The 19,218-nt window shown below is 42.4% G+C and overlaps 1 protein-coding gene across 2 annotated transcripts in view; it reads left to right on the top strand.

Annotated features, from left to right (window-relative positions):
* Positions 1–1,985: 1,985 nt before the first annotated feature.
* Positions 1,986–19,218, top strand: part of PAFAH1B1 (platelet activating factor acetylhydrolase 1b regulatory subunit 1) — a 65,477-nt gene continuing 48,244 nt past the window's right edge. Inside the window, exon 1 of one of the 2 annotated variants that reach the window (XM_075561186.1) lies at positions 1,986–2,330. The gene's annotated coding sequence lies outside the window, so the exon portion shown is untranslated. Of the gene's footprint in view, positions 2,331–2,945; positions 3,198–19,218 lie in introns of those variants that run through there. The other variant, XM_075561188.1, reaches the window with a different exon arrangement.

The following is a 19,218-nucleotide window of genomic DNA, read 5'->3' as shown; positions in this document are numbered from 1 at the left end:
GACCAGTTTTTGGAGAAGGACATCATGTTTTGTAGAGCGTCACTAAAAAAAGAAGACCCTCTATGAGATGGGCTGACACAGTGGCTGCACCATGGGTGCAAACAGAGCAAGGGGTGTGAGGATGGGGCAAGACTGGGCAGTGCTTTATTCTGTGGTGCACAGGGTTGCCATGAGCCAGAACCAGCTCCATGGCGCCTAACAACGAGCACAAGGCTTATAATATCTCTATTAAAGAAATGCCAGCCTATATTAAATCCGGGTTGATCACCGTGATCCTGAATTCTTTGTGCTGACTTTGTATTCATTTAAAAAATAAAGAAATGGTTTATTCATCCGATTAAATATTAAGTAGCTTGATATCAGGCAATAAATATTTTAAAAGGTAAAAATGAAATAAGGTGGATTCCTAGAACAAGGGATGCTAATTGATGGCATGCTGAGTATTACTGCATAAAACAACACACACCAAACCTTTGTGCCTTCTTGTTATCTAATAGGAGAAACCGGAAGAGACTTTCCAGAGACTCTTGGATGGCGTCACCTGCCTGCGTGAAAGCATATTTGGGGAAGTGAACACGAGGGGAGCTTTCCAGGAGATGGTTTGACAAAAACCACCAACAGCAGACTCAAACATACCAACACGGGGCAATGTTTGCTTTTGTTAGAAGTTCACCATGAGTCAGAGCCAACTCTATAGCAACTGACAACTTTGTGAAGGTGAGAATATGGTCCCAACGGTAACAGTGATGGTTTCAAAGGTTACCTAGGAGCTGCCATCAAGAGTCCGCTCAGGCGGATGCTTCACACACACAGCGAGCTGTTCTCTACTTCTCGAAAAAACCTTACAAGTTCTTTACTAAGAAGATTTTATTGATAAACTGAGCCCAAAGATTGGTAGAGTCATTTATTCCAGGTCATATACCAGAGAAGTGGTTGATCCAGGATTCACCCCCAAGTTGTCTCTGTGCCAATCACTCCCTCCGCTGCCTCTCAAATGAAGTACCTGGATCTAGCAGGGAGGAGTAATGAAACAATAAATATAAAGCTGAAATCTATATTAGGGAAAGAGGTCCTTGGACAATGCAAATTAATGCGATAGATAGATTCCTCATAGTAAAGAGAATGTGCCATGATTCAAACCCAGTCTCTCTTACATCAAGTGCTTCTGTGTGGAGTAAGATGACTAGAAATCCCTAAGATTTTTCTTTTTCTTTTGGAGGGGTTTGTCATCAAGCAACACAAACACACACACACACGCACACGCACACACGCAGTTTCTGATCTTTCTCTGGGCGTCCATCAGTTTCCAGAGTTCCGATGAGTCTCTGATGGGTGTGTATGTGACTAAGGAAAAGACGAGCTGAATCCTATGTAAAAGCGAATTCTCCCAATTAGAAGCCTCTCATTAAAAAATGAAGACAATTAGGCAGCCATCTGCCTTTTTAACCTCAACACCTCTTCCTTCCAATTCAACCCAGCCCCGCTCTCCCATTTTCCCAACCTGGGAAGCCGACCCTAAAGCAGGAGGGAGGGAGGCTGGCCGGCGGCGGGGGCCCGGGCTTCGCTCCCATCGCGGTGGACCGCAGCCGGAATCCGGGGTGCAGACCGAGGCTGTCGGTCGTGGGAAGCGGGGTGCGGCCCAGAGCAAGGCGGGGACCCCGGCGAGCCAAGCAGCGTTTGTAGGGGGCCACAACAGTCCTTCGAGGGCTTAGGAAACGGGAGCCTGGAGCCCTTTTCCAAGCTTACGAAGGCGTCTCCTGGGCACACCCGCTGGCGCGACCCGAGGCGCCGCCAAGCCGCATCCGCCTGGGCCACCAGCGCCGGCTCAGCGGAAGGCAGCGCGGCCAGGCCGGCCCAGCCCGGCGCATGCGCCACAGGCCCCGCTCCGCGCCCGGGCCCCGCCCCTCCCTCTTCCCGGCGGGTCTGGGGCGGCGGCGGCGGCGGCGGCGCGGTGACGTCAGGGCGTTGGGGCAGCTCCTGTGACAGACGGAGCTGGGGCGGCGGGGCGGCGGCGGAGTCCGGCGGCCGACTGAGCGAGCGCGCAAGCAGCGACCCGGGGGCCTCGGGAGCGAGAGAGGAGGCGGGGGACGCTCGGGCTCGAGCGAGAGAAACCGCGAGCGCGGGGCTTGGGCTCGAGCCCCGGAACGGCGGAGGAGCCCTCCCGCTGCCCTCCCCTCCCCCTCCCCGGGACCGGGCCCAGCGCGCCATCCTCCCCCTCCCTCCTTCCCTCCCTCCCTCCTTCTTCCCTTCCCTCTCCCTTCCCCTCCCCCGCCGGTGGATGGGAGTGAAGGACGGAAGAGGCCCTGCGGAGTCGGCGGTGCAGCGCACTGGTAAGGCGGCGACGGGCTGCGCCCTCCCCTCTGCCTTTCCCACCGCGCTCGGGCGGCGGCGGGCCGGGCCCGGCGGCCTGACGATGTGGCTGCGCCGGTCCCCTCCCTCCTATTCTCCCCTCCCCCTGCCGCCGCCGCCGCCGCCGCCGCCTTCTTCTTCTCTCCTCGCTCTCAAAATGGCGGCCGCGACGGCCGTTGAGTGAGAGACACGGGAGGAGGGAGGAAGAGGCCGGCGAGGGCGCTGCCCTCCTCTCCGGCCCGGGGTCGGGGGTGCCGGGGCCGCCGCGACTCCACCCGCGGCCCTCCCGGAGAAGGGATCGCCCTTCTCTCCGGGTGACTTAGCAAGAAAAGTATTCCGGGCTAGGAAGGGCGTGGGGAGCAGGTCGCTTTCGGATCGGGGGGTGGGGGTGGGGGTGTCCGGCCCTGCTTCCCTCCCTCCCTCCCGGGCCGGGCGGGCGAGCTCCGCAGTGCCCACCCCATCCCGCGGTTGGCGCCTTGGGGACCAGCCTGGGCCCCGCGCCGCCCGGGCGCCCACTGGGCCTTTCTAGGGTTCGGTCCCCCACCTGCCCTTAGGATGGGGTTGACCCGAGGGGGATGACCCACCGCCTCCCTGGCCCCTTCTCTGCGGCGGCCCTTCCCCGACCCCCACGGAGGAGGAGTGACCCCGGCCCTCGGAACCATCCGCAGTGTTGATCCACCACCAAATGAGGCAGGGTTGTCCCTCTGGCACCCGCTCCCCAAACGGGAGTCGCCTTTTGACGTTGCCGCACTGAGCTTCAGGGCCCTCACCCGCTCGCTCCCTTCGCCGTCTGCTCGCCCCACACCTTTAAGAAACGCAGGACCTGCATCCCTTCTTGAGTCTCGCAGGTGGGCCCTTGCCTTCGCGGTGGTGGGCACGTTTTAACTCTTGAACGCCTTCCCTAAACATCACCGTCGGGAGGAGGAGGATTTCCATAGCTGGAGGAGAGAGCAAGGTCCCTCGGCTTTATTTGTTATTCTGCCTTCTCCAGTGACTTGGCAGGAAACTCCCTGGAAGGAGGCTCGGAAATTTCCTTTGGGGATCGGGGGCTTGCGGCCAGTTTAGCCCAGTCTTTTGGTTAAGCAATTGGGCTTTTGAAGAAGACGGACCAGATTTGTGGTCTGCTCAATGGGCGATGTCATGCCAAGCCCTGCCCCCCCCCACTCCCCTTTCCTTTCCTTAAGAGGCGATGGAGAGAGAATAAAGATAGTGTTATTCTGACCTCGACTTTAAGTACACAATCCGCGGGATTCATAAGGTTTTAAAGGTTAAGCAGAAAATGTGTGCCGTTTTTGATCACACTATTATTGTCGGAGGGTGAGTTGTTTTGTGTGCATTTCATTTTGAGGCCAGGGTGGAGGAGGCAGTGCCTGGGCCTTTCATGCCAGTAAAAATGTCATCCCTCCCCGTTGGCCCCCGGACTGGTGTTGGCTTTCTTACCTCCTGCTGCAGCGGGGCTCGATTTGCTGCAGGGTCCAGGCTCTTTATCGGGAAAATTGCCTGCTTGGTTATGTCGTTAGTGATATAATGTTGAATGTATATTAACAGCTTTGACTTTAACCTTTACTGAAAAAAAAAATAAATTCCGGTTTGGTTCTAAACCAGTTTTTAATCTAGAATGGTGTCATTTAGGACACAGTTTTGCAAAAACAATTGACAGTTGCAAATTGCAGTGTTTATTAAAGCAGAAGAGCAACTTGTTTTTTTTTTTTTTATGTCCTCTTATAATGATCATTGTTTGGATTGTTCAGAAAGGGAGAGGATGGCTTAAAACAGATTTGAAGCATGGTGTGTAATTTTTTTTCTCTTAAAACAGGGGAAGAAACCTAATTTTTCCACAGAAGATACTTCTGTGCGTATTAATTATGATGGAGCAGGCCCTGTTTGGGAGCCTTTCCCCACCTCCTAAAAAAAATTGGCTTGTATTTGTGGATCCTGTGAACAGCCATTGAGAAGCGAAGACTGGGTGGAGTAAGAGAGCTGAAGCTGTGAAATGCTGGGTTGCCCTTTCAGAGCATTTTTCTCTTATTTTTTGTAATGTTATTTGATACTGATTGTTGCCACAACAAAGGCATTTCTCTGTAAGTCTGTCCTAAAAGTCTCATGTTTTCAATCTGCCCCTTTTATGCAAGGTTGGTTATTGAATGATTTGAATAAAAAGCTTGTATCCCTGCTTTAAAGCAGACAATTATTGTTTGCTTATATATACTCATTAATTTTTTTATTGTTCAAGTAAGTACAAATGAGTGCCAGAAACATTTAGATAGAAATAATTGGAAAATCTGATAACAATGGCACAGATGCTAAAACAGTAAATATTTGTGATGTAAAAATAATGAACATCAAAGATGATAAAAAAGATAAGGTAGTTTGCATTAAAGACTAGTTATCTGAAGCTTTTTTTTTTGGCCGGGGTGGGGATGCCTTGAAAGGACCTTTTTTGTAAGGTATTACCATAAGAGGGTAGGTCACTTTAATGTCTTCCTTGTATCCAACACACGTGTGAAAGAACAGCTTTAAAAATCTCAAAATCATATGATTTTTAAAGAGCCTTTATGAATATCAATGTATGATATCTTTATAGTTTTGGTTTTTTGGGTGTGAAGTAGAGGGTTCATAAAGGTGAAGAATGAGATGATAATGATAACTCTTTATATTACGTATCTGACATGTTCCTATCACTACTGTTTGTAGCTGTAAAAGTGCACCCGAGTGATTTTTTTTCAGTAGATTGTCAGATGATAAGGACCTTAAGATAATGTGGCTCAAGTAAGAATGTGTTAGTTATAAAGTGGTGTGTGTGTGTGTGTATGTGTTTCTGATACATGTGGCAGAATCTTGCTTAATTTGGAGAATAAATTCTTATTATTTTATACTTATAAAACTTAATGAGATTGGGAAGGATTTTATTTTTTAATGGAGTTATTTGGTACATGTTTTTTTTTCAACTAGCCCTTTTGGTTTAAAAGAGATTTGGAGATTTTTCTAGGAAGGAAGAATCATCATTTTTTTTACTTTCTAGCTAGAATATCCATACTTTATAGTACATATTATTTAACACATGTAAACGTTTCTTAAATGGTAGATCCTAGATGTAAATTACTGTATGGTTTATTTTTAAAAATATCTATAGAAAATTTGGACATTTAATTTTTATTTCCATGTAGTTCAAGTTACTCACAACTTAATTTTGTAAATAAGCAAGACAAGCTACCAAACTTGACATTAGCTTGGAAATAATACAGGCTAGTAGTAAATACAAACTCATAGAAAATTTTAGGACAATTTTCCTTTCTTACACTGATTCCTAAAGCAGTGTGAGTCAATTATGCATTCTTGCTAAAGAAAGGGCCTTAAGGCTCAGTTGGCTTTAAATCTGACTGGCCATGTCATCCTAGGATCTATAAAGAGATTTTTTTCACCTGCTTCTCAGTCTCCCTTATGATAATATTTCATTGTGATAAACTGGTTTTGCCTGTTTTGAGAGAGAGAAATCGTTAATTTTGAGGTGGGAATTGGGATCCCCAGTTACGTCTCACATATAACTGATTTGTTTTTAACCTATGGGATTGCTTTCCTTAAAATATAACCAATGTATACAGTATTAAGTTCTGAAGAGAAAAAAAGCAGACTTAACTGTTGTCTTAAAGATGCTTAGCTGTAGAGTGAATCTTAGCTTTGAAGGCAAAACATTTTGAGACCCTCTGTGCTTCATGATGAAGAATGCTATACTATGTAAGCTTTATACCAAACCTCCTGCCATCGAGTTAATTCCAACTCACAGTGCCTCTGTGTAGGCTTTCCAAGGCCAAAATCTTTATTGAAGCAGACAACTTCCTCAGTCACCCACAGAGCAGCCGATGAGTTTGAACTGCTGTTCTTAGGGTTAGCTGGCCATTGCCTACCCTTCAGTGCCACTGGCCTCTTTTGAAAGCCTCTTAGTTAACAGCAATGAAGGGTTTTGGATTGTTGTAGCTTTGTTGCTGGTTTGGTGTGTATGACACTTTGGCTCGTCATTTAAATTGAACCTTGGTTTAACTTCTATGTATGCAACATCTGATTTTGCACTGAATTACATATTTTAATTGTGAAATGCTTTGCACTCATTGAATGCAGGTATGATAGGTACTTATTATTTTCTTTGAAAATATTATTTATTTTCTTTGAAAAAGATGGTAGCTCTTAGTTGAAACTTACCTATCTAGTTAGGACTGATTTGAGCATTTGTCCAGGATTCTTCTAGAAAGATACTCTCTGAAGATATTTTTATCAAACATTTCCCTAGAACTTTGCAACTATATTAGATTTGGTACTCATTTTTATGTGTTCTGGCAGTTACTTTTTGAAATATGTTGTTATTTTTGCGAATGAGAGAAAATTCAGGGAATTGCTTTCTCTAAGGTCACAGATTAGTGACTAGATAAGACAAATATAATAATTAACTGAATTACTTGGGTATGGCCTTGCATGATCAAATATTCCTTTCTCCTGTAACTATTCTTTGTTTATTGCTTTCTTTCATTTATTACCTGCATAATCTAAGTTGGCTTTTTTTTAGCAGCTGGCCTTATGTTAACTATTACACCTAGCATATGGCTTTAGGCTTTGAGTAGGGACCCCCAGCAGTTTATTAATAAGTGAGTAAATCCTTTTGGGTTGAATGATTATGTTAAAGGATATATGGCATTCCAACCCTAAGTTCACTGCCTTTGAGGTGATGCTATCTAACGTTTCGGAGGCACTGAATCTTCATGGAAGCAGACTGGAGCAGCAGCCGGGGCTTTCAAACCACCAGCTTTGTGGTTAACAGTCCAACAACTTAAAGATAGCACAGCGGTTCTCAACCTGTGGGTCGCGACCCTTTCACAGGGGTCAGCCGATTCATAACAGTAGCAAAATTGCAGTTTTGAAGTAGCAACGAAAATAATTTTATGGTTGGGGGAGAGGGGTGTCACCACCACATGAACTGTTTGAAAGGGTCACGGTGTTAGGAAGGTTCAGAACCATTGAAATAGCACCACCAGGTCTCCTTGCTGGCTTAAAGGTTCTTTGTAATAGTTAACGTAACATGGATTTCTTAGGAATTAAGGCTGGGAGAGCAGAGTGTTTATATCTTCCTGAGTATATGAAGTCACACTTCTGATGTGGTCATGCCAGGGCCACAAAATTACTTACTATAAGAAGTAAACTAACTCAAGTAGAAAAATTATATGTACATTGTGATTATGTACGATAGGTCTCAGCTTTTGATGAGTGAAAATTAGAATCTGGGATATTTTTAAAGGACTATGTTTAAAATCATTGTAGAGAACTTTGTTGATTAAGAATTACACTTTGCTGATTTAAATAATTTAAATCTATGGCAAAGATAATGTTTATGCACAAAGCATGTATTTTTATGTGGTCATCTTTCCATATTTGATTTTCGTTTATAAAAAATATGCCAGCAAAGAAGGAAACTGAAGCAAGAATCCATTTGATTATATTATTTATATTTTTGAGGATGAGGGAAGAATACATTTATCATTATGTCTGAAAACTTACAAAGCCTCTGACTAATGCTGTATATTTAATATTTTGAATTCTAGTCCTAGCAACACAATTCACTTACATAAGCCTTGGGCAAGGAACCCTAACTCACAGAATGGTTTTACCATTGAATGATAACAAGAATATAAATTCCTCAATAAATGCTTTTATTATTGGAGATTTATTAAAAGGAAGGTAATTCAACTTCCTAGTTAACCATAGAGGTATGTAAGTTAATATGTGCTCTTACAGGTTTTAGTATATTTCTTAAAAAGTAGTCTTGGGGAAAATGAGCAGCAGATATTAAGGGCTCAAGTAGAAGGCAAATATTTTGAGAATGATGATGGCAACAAATGTACATATGTTCTTGACACAATGGATGTATGTATGTGATAAGAATTGTATGAGCCCCCAATAAAATGACTTTTTAAAAAAAGTAGTCTTGGGAATTCTTTCTCTTGTGATTCATGTCTCTAAAACCTGTTGACTTCCAAGCTTCTTACTAGAAGAGGACTATATAAATGATCTACAAATTGTATAAAATTTGTATTTTTAGTGTAAATTAATTGTAAATAAGTCTTATTTAAACTGAAAAGTACAATTTGTATTTTAACAGTGAATTTTAAAATTAAATTTAAATATTAGTTTTGTTACTTTACATTTACTCTTTTTTTTTAATTTTAACAATTTATTAGGGGCTCATACAATTCTTATCACAGTTCATACATTTACATACATCAATTGTATAAAGCACATCTGTACAGTCTTTGCCCTAATCATTTTTTTCTCCTCTTTTCTTTTTTTACATTTTATTAGGGACTCATACAACTCTTATCACAATCCATACATACATCAATTGTATAAAGCACATCCATACATTCCCTGCCCCAATCATTCTCAAGGCATTTGCTCTCCACTTAAGCCCCTTGCATCAGGTCCTCTTTTTTTTTCCCCTCCCTCCCTTTCCCCCCCTCCCTCATGTGCCCTTGGTAATTTATACCTCATTATTTTGTCATATCTTGCCCTATCCGGAGTCTCCCTTCCCCCCTTCTCTGCTGTCCCTCTCCCAGGGAAGAGGTCACATGTGGATCCTTGTAATCAGTTCCCCCTTTCCAACCCACTCACCCTCCACTCTCCCAGCATTGTCCCTCACACCCTTGGTCCTGAAGGTATCATCCACCCTGGATTCCCTGTACCTCCAGCCCTCATATGTATCAGTGTACAGCCTCTGTCCTATCCAGGCCTGCAAGGTAGAATTTGGATCATGGTAGTTGGGGGGAGGAAGCATCCAGGATCTGGGGGAAAGCTGTGTTCTTCATCGGTACTACCTCGCACCCTAATTAACCCATCTCCTCTCCTAAACGCCTCTATGAGGGGATCTCCATTGGCCGACACTTGGGCCTTGGGTCTCCACTCTGCACTTCCCCCTTACATTTACTCTTTTAAAAAATATAAAATTTTGGTGTTAATTATAGATTTGCAGAGAAATTATATTCTACACCCAATTTTCCCCATTAACATCATAACATTTGTCAAAACATGATATAGTTGTCAAAACAAATGTAGTATATTACTGCTAACTAAATGCCAGACTTTGTATTTGAGTTTTTTCACTAGTTTTCTGTTCCAGATCCAATATAGGGTACCACGATTCCATTTAATGGTCCTATCATCCTAGTTTCCTCTGATCTGTGACAGTTTCTCAGTTCCTTCTTTACCATGACCTTGAAAGTCTTCAATACTGGTTAGGTATTCTCTAAAATGTGTACCCCAAACTGTATTTTTCTGATTTGAAAATTTCTTTTAATGATTAGATTCAGGTATGGTTTGTTTTTTTAAAAGAAAACCACAGAATGATCATATCAGGGTGTACATGCTATCCATGTGACATCACTGATATGTTAAAATAAGCATCAACACTTGGTTAATGTAATGTGTGCTAGTGTTCTATACAGTACAAAACTGAAAAGCCAAACTCAATGCCATCAGTTTCAACTCAATAGTGTAGTTATTTTTCATTTCCTTGTTTTATTCTTTGGGAGCTGGTCTAAGGCTAGACTACTTAGAGGCGCAGAGAAGGTGAGGGGATGATTATGTATTAGGAAGATTAGCTTCCTCATTTATTAAAAGTGGATTATATACTTTTATAGTAATTACTATGAGTGTAAAACTCAGTATTGGTGAGCCATACAGTTGTATGTGGTTTTTTTAAACATTTTATTAGGGACTCATACAACTCTTATCACAATCCATACATACATCAATTGTATAAAGCACATCCATACATTCTTTGCCCTAATCATTTTCAAAGCATTTGCTCTCCACCTAAGCCCTTTGCATCAGGTCTTCTTTTTTCTCCTCCCTCCCCACTCCCCCCTCCTTCATGAGCCCTTGATAATTTATAAATTATTATTTTGTCTTATCTTGCCCTGTCCGGCATCTCCCTTCACCCCCTTTTCTGTTGTCCGTCACCCAGGGAGGAGGTCACATGTAGATCCTTGTAATCGATTCCCCCTTTCCAACCTACTCACCCTCTACCCTCCCAGTATCGCCCCTCACACCCCTGGTCCTGAATGTATCATCCGCCCTGGATTCCCTGTGCCTCCAGCTCCTATCTGCACCAGTGTACATCCTTGCAAGGTAAAATTCGAATCATGGTAGTGTGTGTGTGGGGATGGGGTGGGGTAGGGAGGAAGCATTTAAGAACTGGAGGAAAGCTATATTCTTCATCGGTGCTACATTGCACCCTGACTGATGATCCTCCAGCGGCTGCAGCTGTATGTTTTATAAAACTGAATTTTAAGGAAGAGCTCCATTATAGAACTCTTGTTTCAAAGGGAGTCTGCTGTGATTTGAAATACAAAGCTGATTATTATCTCATTAATTGGTTCTCTACTATTACTGAATATACCCCATTTACAATTTTTAAATTGTAGAAAACAAAAAATACATGTTTTTAATTAAAAGATCATTTTATTGGGGGATCTTAAAGCTCTTAGAACAATCCGTACATCAATTGTATCAAGCCTGTTTGTACATAGGTTGTCATCATTATTTTCTAAACATTACTTTCTATTTAAGTCCTTAGTATCAGCTCCTCCCCCCCCACCCTCATGATCCCTTGATAAATTATAAATTATTATTTTCATATCTTACACCTACTGCTGCATCCCTTCCCCCACTGTTTCTGTTGTTCATCCTGGGGGAGGGGGAGTGAGGGGTGGTTATGTGGTGATCACTGCAACCAATCAGTTTCCCCTTACTCCCCTTCTTTCCCCACCTTCCCCTACCCTGCTGTATCACTACTCCCTTTTCTGTTCTGGATTCCGTGTGGCCAGAGCTCTTAGCTTTGATGTGTACCTGTGTACATGTTCTGGTTTTGGCCCAAAGTGAAAGGCGGGACTGGAGTCATGATAGTAGGTAGGGGGAGGGGGGGAAGCCTCAAGGAACCAGACGAATATTTTGTTTCGTTCTTTTTATGCTGCTCCCTGGCTGGCTCATCCCTTCCTGTGACCCTTCTGTGAGGGGACCTATTGTCAAAGAATGGGCTTGGGGTCTCTGCTCTGACCCCCCTCTTTTTTTCAACAATATGATTTGTTTGTTTTGGGTCTTCTGATGCCTGTTACCCGATCCTGTCGACACCTCATGATCACACAAGCTGGTGTGCTTCTTCCATGTGGGCTTGTTGCTTATTTAACTGCAAGCTTTTAAAACCCCAGGCTTTTGATAGCTGGACACCATCCGGTTTCTTTACCACATTGGTTTATATACTCACTTGAAAACAAAATATTTGACTTGGAAAACAAAAAGGGTAGATTTGTGTTTTTAAGAATGATATTCTATATTAAATAGAAGTTATAATTTAAGGGCACAATCAAATCTTGAGAATAGCTGTTCTGATTTTATACTTTGTTCTTTCATTGTAACATTTGCATAGAGACACTGAGTTTCTACTAAAAAAAAAATCTCTAGCATCTCTGCATTGTGTTGTTTTTCTAAAATTTCACCAACCCTCTGCTCTCCCCCTCTAACATTTATTTAGCTGTGCATTGAAACCTGTGAGAACTGGGACTTCATGGAATCTTTTCCTAAGTCTTGAACGTTTTCTGCCTTTGACAGGATGCACTCTTAACCATTTTCTTTTCCTTTTTTTTAAATCATTTTATTGGCTCATACAACTCTCATCACAATCTACACATACACCAATTGTGTAAAGCACATCTGTACATTCATTGCCCTCATCATTCTCAAAACATTTGCTCTCCACGTAAGCCCCTGGCATCAGCCCTTAACCATTTTACTACTGCTTGTTTTTTTGGACTGCTTTTGAGGTTTTTCCTCTCTGATGGGTCTCTCACAGCCATATCTGTACCAAGCATTGGTAGCACAGACATGATTGTCATCCTCAGTTTGAAGTTTATAAAACATATTTAGTATACAGGTAGTGTAAGAGCCAAAATAGTTGCCACAGAACTGATTCTGAGTCATGGTTACCTGATGTGTGTTAGCAACATAGAACTGACCTCTGTAGGGATTTTAGAGCTGTGATTTTTTCTTTCTTTCTTTTAAAAGTAAATTTAAAATAAGTTGTTCTGAGTTGCCTCTGGGTAGACTTGAACTGCCATCCTTTTTTGTTAGCAGCCAGCAGCACATTAGCTGTGTTTGTATCACTAACAGGGTGTAGCCTAACTACTAGAATCAAAGTATGTTTTTATTTTTTAATCAGTTTATTGGGGGCTCGCACAGCTCTTTATCACAGCCCATACATCCATCCATTGTGTCGAGCACATTTGTACATTTGTTGTCATCATCATTCTTAAAACATTTGCTTTCTTCTTGAGCCCTTGGTACCAGCTCCTCATTTTCCCCTCCCTGCTCCACCCTCCCTCCTGAACCCTTGATAATTTATAAATTATTATTATTTTGCCATGTCTTCAACTGTCCCACGTCTCCCTTCACCCACTTCTCTGTTGTCCGTCTCCCTGGGAGGGGTTATATGTAGATCCTTGGAATCGGTTTTCCCTTTCCACCTCACCCTCCCGGTATCGCCACCAAGCTGGTGTTTAACGACTCGGTTTTCAAGGAAGTCTTTACAAAGGGGTTTGTTGAACATTTTTGAAGAAAGCTTGTTAGGTTTACTTTTATTATTATTATTAATGGGGATACTATTCCGGGCAGAAGAAATAATGTGTATATTGTCACAACTACAACTGCATGGGTTAGGGAATCTACTGTGGTTTAGTGTTTCTGGGATGATGAGTGAATGTCAAAGAAAGACAATTTATATAACCCTGTTATGGCCCAAAGACTTGTTTTTCTATCCATTAAAAATTCTGATTCATAGGGTCTACGGTGGATTTTTGAGGCATCGGTAGTTCTATAGTGGAATTCTTGCCTCCTGTGTGGTTTGATGCACAGCCACTGCTCATTTCTCAGTGGGGCTTGTGTTTTGCTGTGACGTGGAAGAGGTTTTAGTAGACCTTCCAGACCAGGAAAGGCCTAACTTCTCAAAATCAGTGAAAACTCAGGATCACAATAGCCAGCTACATGTCATTCTGTTGTAATAGGGTCATCATGAATCAGAGATTCAGACTGACTTAATCAGAATTCCATGAAGTGCCTCTTGGGACCAGCATTTTCAGTACGCACTCTAGTTGATTATTTCAGGGAGCCACTGCTTTTTTTTTTTTTGCCTAGGGAAGGATTTTAAGTTACGACAAGTGACATCATTAGATTTACCTTTAGGGAAGGTAGCTGTCAACATTGTGGAAGATGGGGAGGGAGGGGTGGGTGGGTGTAAACCGAGAAACCCATGAAACGGATATATGTTTAAAGTTCTATTTGAAAAACAAAACCAAACCAGATTTGGTTAGTACAAGGGGCTTTTTAAAAGTTGATGGAAAAATCCTTTTTCTTTTAATTCCAGTTTTTCTACATATTTTTTGCAACCTCCACATAATGTATGACGTAAGTGACCAGTTGGATTTGAAGAATGAAGGAAAGTGAAAATTGAGGAATTGAAGTGGGGTTTTTTGGTTGTTTATCTTAGTTTGGACTATGGAGTGGATGTGGGTGTTATGAAGGGATAAGAAACAGCAAGAGAGGTTCACATTTGTGGAAATATTTTGGGTGTTCTTTGGGAGTTTGGGAGTCCTGTTGGTGCATTGGTTACGTCTTGGGCTGCGATCTGTATGAGTGGCACTTTGAAACCACTAGCAGTTCCTTGAGAGAAAGACTGGGCTTTCTACTCCTGTACACAGTTACTGTCTTGTCTTGGAAGCACACAGGGGGTTGCTATGAGTCAGCATTGACTCGATGGCAGTGAGTTTGGTTTGGGTGTTTTAATGGGACAACTAGATGTGGTAGAGGCTTAAATTTGAAAATGTTTAGTCTTTTGGTGTCTCAACTCTTTAGGCAGTGTAAATTGATAACACATTTTTTGTTATTGCTGTTGCTGATTATTATTTACACACTCTATTGGCGCTTGGCAAAGTGAGGTTGTGGGGTGTGTCTTGGTGTCAGAGGTAATTGGTTCCAGCGAATTGGGGGCAGTGGAGAGCAACTGGCCCTCTCAGGCTGTGGAGGCACTGCCCTAGGAGCCCCGATCCGGCCAGTCCACCAGCTTAATGCTCTAGAGCCACAGCCCAATGTCCCTTTGGGCCCCCTTCACAGAGTTGCTGGCATGGATGACGTTCCTGCTGATGTGGATGCAGAAATCTCCTTGGACAGACCAAGGGGTGGCTTCAGACAAGTCTGTGTCCCCGATCATGGCCCCTGAGGTTCGGACCACATTGTGGCCTTCCTAGACTGTAGCCACCAGGGGCCCAGAGCTCACGGAGCTGATGAGGGCCAAAAAGAAGGGCTTCCTTTGCAGGTCATGGTAATGCAATGCTTGGCCAGGACACTCTTGAGGGCCTGCAGCATCTCCATCCCCACGTCTGAAGCCCAGCCTCTTGGAGCATCGTCATGGCCCCCAGGGTCCTGCTCCGGGGTGCAAGAGGGTCCTATGGAGCTCTGATGCCTGGGACTCTGGCCTGAGCTCTGCAGGTTGCAGAGCCAGCCCCCCAGTACCCTCCCCACAGGTTCTCATGACCCCTCTAAATTCACTCTTTGATCAAAATGTATTTATCATCATTTCATCACAGTGTTCCCTCTGTTGGAGAACTGTGCTGAAGTGTACTAGAAGGTGCTGCAGACAGGGCCAGCAGGAGAATCATAAAGATGAGAAAGTGTCGGAGAAGGCATCCATGAACAGTACAGTGTGAGCGGAGTATCACAAGTAAGCAAAGCAGAGCTGAATTAGAAATGAGACTTAATGTACATAGGGACCAGATAAAAATCAAAGACTTTATAAACTGTGTTAAAGTGCTTTCAGGAAACACAAAGGCAACAATAGTCCTTAAAAACACAGACTAGGGGGTTTAGATTCTGGGTTTAACTTCAGCTCTGATGCTTACATAGCTATATTGTGTTAGTTATTTAAGTCTAATAGATTGTGAAGATTATTTTTGAAACAAACTGTCTCTAGCATGCGCATATACATACACAAAATCACACACGACCCACTGCCATCGAGTCCATTCTGACTCATAGCTACCCTGTAGGATAAAGTAGAGCCCCTTTGGGTTTCCAAGGAATAAATCTTTATTGGAGCAGGAAGCTGGTGGAGTTGAACCTGCTAGCTTTGTGGCCGTGTGCAACTGCTACCTCACTAAGGCTCCATGTATAGTAAAGAGCTACAAAAATAGCTGTTAAATAAAGAATTGCTATTTACTTAATGAATAAAGACAGGGTAATAAATAGAGAAGGGGCAGGCCAGCTAGCACTTTAGAGAGGGGACCCTGTTTACTATGTAGATAATAGATATTAAGTCAAGAATGGATTTAGGGAAACTTGTTTGAAATTCATCCAGATCAACCAGTTGTTGGTAAGTCAGTTCCTAGGATTTTCTTTTATTCTTATTTTTTCTGTCAAGTGGATTCAGTCTCATAGAGACCCCATGTGACAGAATAGAACTCTCCCATGGGGTCTATAGGGTTTGGGGGAAGTACATTGCTAACCCTTTTTTCCCATAATGCCTCTGAGTGGACTCAAACCTCTAGCCCAGTGGTTCTCAATCTTCCTAATGCCATGCCCATGACCCTTTCATACAGTTCCTCATGTTGTGGTGATCCCCCAATCATAACATTATTTTCGTTGCTACTTCATCACTGTCATGTTGCTACTGTTATGAATCGGATGACCCACAGAGTGAGAACCGCTGCCTAGCCTTTTGTTTAGCAGCTAAGCTTGTTAGCCATGTACACTACTCAGGGCCTCTGTCGCCTGATTAAGAGATAATAACGGTGTGAAGTGTAGTAGTAGTGGTAAGGTTTGACCGGACAAGAACTCAACAGACATTGAAGAAAGATGCATTAGACAGGACAAGGTATTTGATTGGATAGAGAAGAAGGGAGAATGGAGGTTGACTCTTACACAGTTATTTCTGATATTTCAAAAGCAAGTACTTTTGATGTGGTTTGTGTTAGTGATATTCGATGCATTTCAGCCATGTTGTGATACTTCCTGAAAAACGAGGACTTTGGCCCGAGATAGTTTCTAATCCATATAGGCCCTTACTATTTTTCTCAGTAGGTAAAGGTCATTTCTCTTTTATTAGCTCAAGTCCAGGAAGCTTAATTGTTTTTTGTTGAGATTTGCGATTAGTATGGTAATACTGCAAGACTGTAGTGATTGCTGAATCATTGAAAACAAAGTCTACATATTTTGTTACATCCAATTTTTTCATTGTTCGTTCATAAATGATGAACTTTTATAGACAGAATATTTCATCAGCTATTCAGTTCTTGGATAAATTTTAGCTCCCTATTTCTAGATTACTTATACACACATGCATTTAATTTTATAAAGGGAGGAGCTTGATAAAAATTGAATAATTAGAACTTTCCTGAATTTGTGCTTTAGGTTCTTAATAAAATGATTAATACACGAGAAATTCAGTATCCTCATAATATTTTGAATCTACATACTATGTTATTGGATACATTGTCTGTTTTCATTTATTACTGTTAGAGACTTTTCCAGAGAGGTACTGAAGAATATTGAACACAGTTCATTGAGAGTGAAGTTTTTGTTCTTCTCTCTTGCTCTTTTTCATTCCTCTCTTTCCTGTGTTTTCCAGATCCAATTTTTAGACAGTTTTAGGGAATCTATGTCTACAAGAGTTAAGTTAGACTTTGGATTCCTTGAAGATAGGAAGTATTCATGGAACAAATCCATGCTCTTAATATTTGCATGAATGTTTTTTTTAACATACTAGTATTCCTATTCCAAATGCTTTAAAACTGATAAATGATATCTATTACAGGAGCTGTCAAATGATCCCACCAGGGACAGTTGAGAGAGGTGATGATTGAATTGAATCTTGAAGAGAACAGCCACCTATAAAAGACTATCATGTATATGTCGGTGGGTGGTTAAGGAGCCCTGTAATGTAGTGGGTTACACATGGGGCTGCTGCTAACTGCAGGATCAGCAGTTCAGATCTACCAACAGCTCTCTGAGAGGAAAAATGACCTGTTCCTGTGAAGATTTAGTCGAAACCCAAAAGGGGCAGTTCTGTTCTGTCCCAGGGTTGCTGTGAGCCAAAGTGAACTCAATGGCAAGCGATGTGGTTGTTACTGTTTTTTTGTGTAGTTGAGCTGGGTGGCTAGAAAGAATGAGTCAGATTTATAGCATTCATGCATTATATGCTGTATAGCTTGCAAATTATTTTAAACAAAGGCAAGCATGATAGCCAGGTTGGTATTTTAGATAGATGACAGGGGCCCTGGTGGAGTTGTGGGTTAGGCATTGGTTGGGCTGCTAACCACAAGATTGGAAGTTCAAACTCAGTAGTCACTCTGAGGGAGAAAAGTGATGCTGCCTGCTCTCGAAAAGATAAAATTTACAGCATCAGAAACCCAATGCAGGTCATTATGAGTCAGAATTTTTTTCTGGGCAACAGGGTAGAAATTGATTGGATTTTGGGTTAGTCTTTTCAGGAAATAATGATGAATGCTTGAAATAGCACAATTTCAATGAACGCTGCTGACTGGAAAAAGGCTTAACAGGTAGAATTATGAATGTGTAGTGTGTTAGGCGGGGGAAGTTCAGGCTATGCAGATTTCTGGCTTGAGTAACTGGATGGATTTGAGGAACTGGATGTTAGCCATAGTAGCTTTTGTAAGAGGAGGAGTCGTGTAGGGTATTGCATAATAAAGCAGGCATGAGTTTTCCTGAACTATAGTCCCTTAATTACCAGAAACCCATCGCCAACCTTTTACATGTTTAGTGTGCTATGTATATGAACATGCAGAGGGCACGTTACATGATGCTTCATAAATGTTAGTTTAACTTTAAATGGTCAGTGAAAGACTTTTCCTCTATGTCCCTTTCTCACCTTTTCATCCTTGTTCCTTACTCCCTTTCACTCATTTTTTTGTTTTTCAGTTTTGTTTGCAAGTATGCACAACCAGTGGAGCCCTGGAGGTGTATCACTTAAAACACCAACTAAAAGGTTGGCAGTGCGAATCCAGCAGCCACAGTGTGTAAAATGGTAGTGGACTGTGTTAGTGGCTTTGATAAAGAGTCCTTGCCTCTCTGTTCTGTATCTATATCAGTCTTACTCAACTGGATGACCATACGGTTTTGGTTTTGAGACCCACAGCCAAAAATCAACATTTCAGCAGTGTCCACATTGCTCAATTAAGTGACCATTGATTACATTCCTCATGTTGTACTGCCACCCTTGCTCTTCTCCAGGTTGTTGTACTATGATTGTCTGAAACCCATTACCTCCGAACTTATCATCCAGCCTTTCAAGTTACTGACTTTCCTCCTATTATTCCCTTTTCCTATGAGTCTTCTTCTGGCGTACAGAGTAAACTTTCCTTTTCCAGGCAGCATCTTCTCATTTCTTCAACCTGGGACAAATTTTCTTTGCCCCGAATTCATAATATTAGTACCTAGTATCACTTTTTCTTTTGGTTTATATAAACTGTTTTGTGACATGACATATCAGTTGAGTTCATGCAGTTAAAGATAGAGCAGTGCCTAGCACTTAGTAAATAATAAGTGTTGGTCATGAGATGCTAGTAGTCTATCTTTACTTTCTGCCTACTCTATAACACAACTGATTTATTCTCTGCCCTTGGACTCCAGGAAAGCAATGTCTCTTATTTTTATTATAGTGGTATGTAAAAGTGCCAAGGGCACTGCACCTATATCATCTCTAGAGTGAAATTATTGTCATTATACTTCTTCACTATTCCTGAGCAGTAAAGAGGAAAATAGAGAAGT

The sequence above is a fragment of the Tenrec ecaudatus genome, chromosome 10 (assembly GCF_050624435.1).
Source record: "Tenrec ecaudatus isolate mTenEca1 chromosome 10, mTenEca1.hap1, whole genome shotgun sequence".
In the NCBI taxonomy this organism is placed as follows: Eukaryota; Metazoa; Chordata; class Mammalia; order Afrosoricida; family Tenrecidae; genus Tenrec; species Tenrec ecaudatus.
Note: the sequence above shows the minus strand (reverse complement) of the source record. Positions and strands in the feature narration are given on the sequence as shown.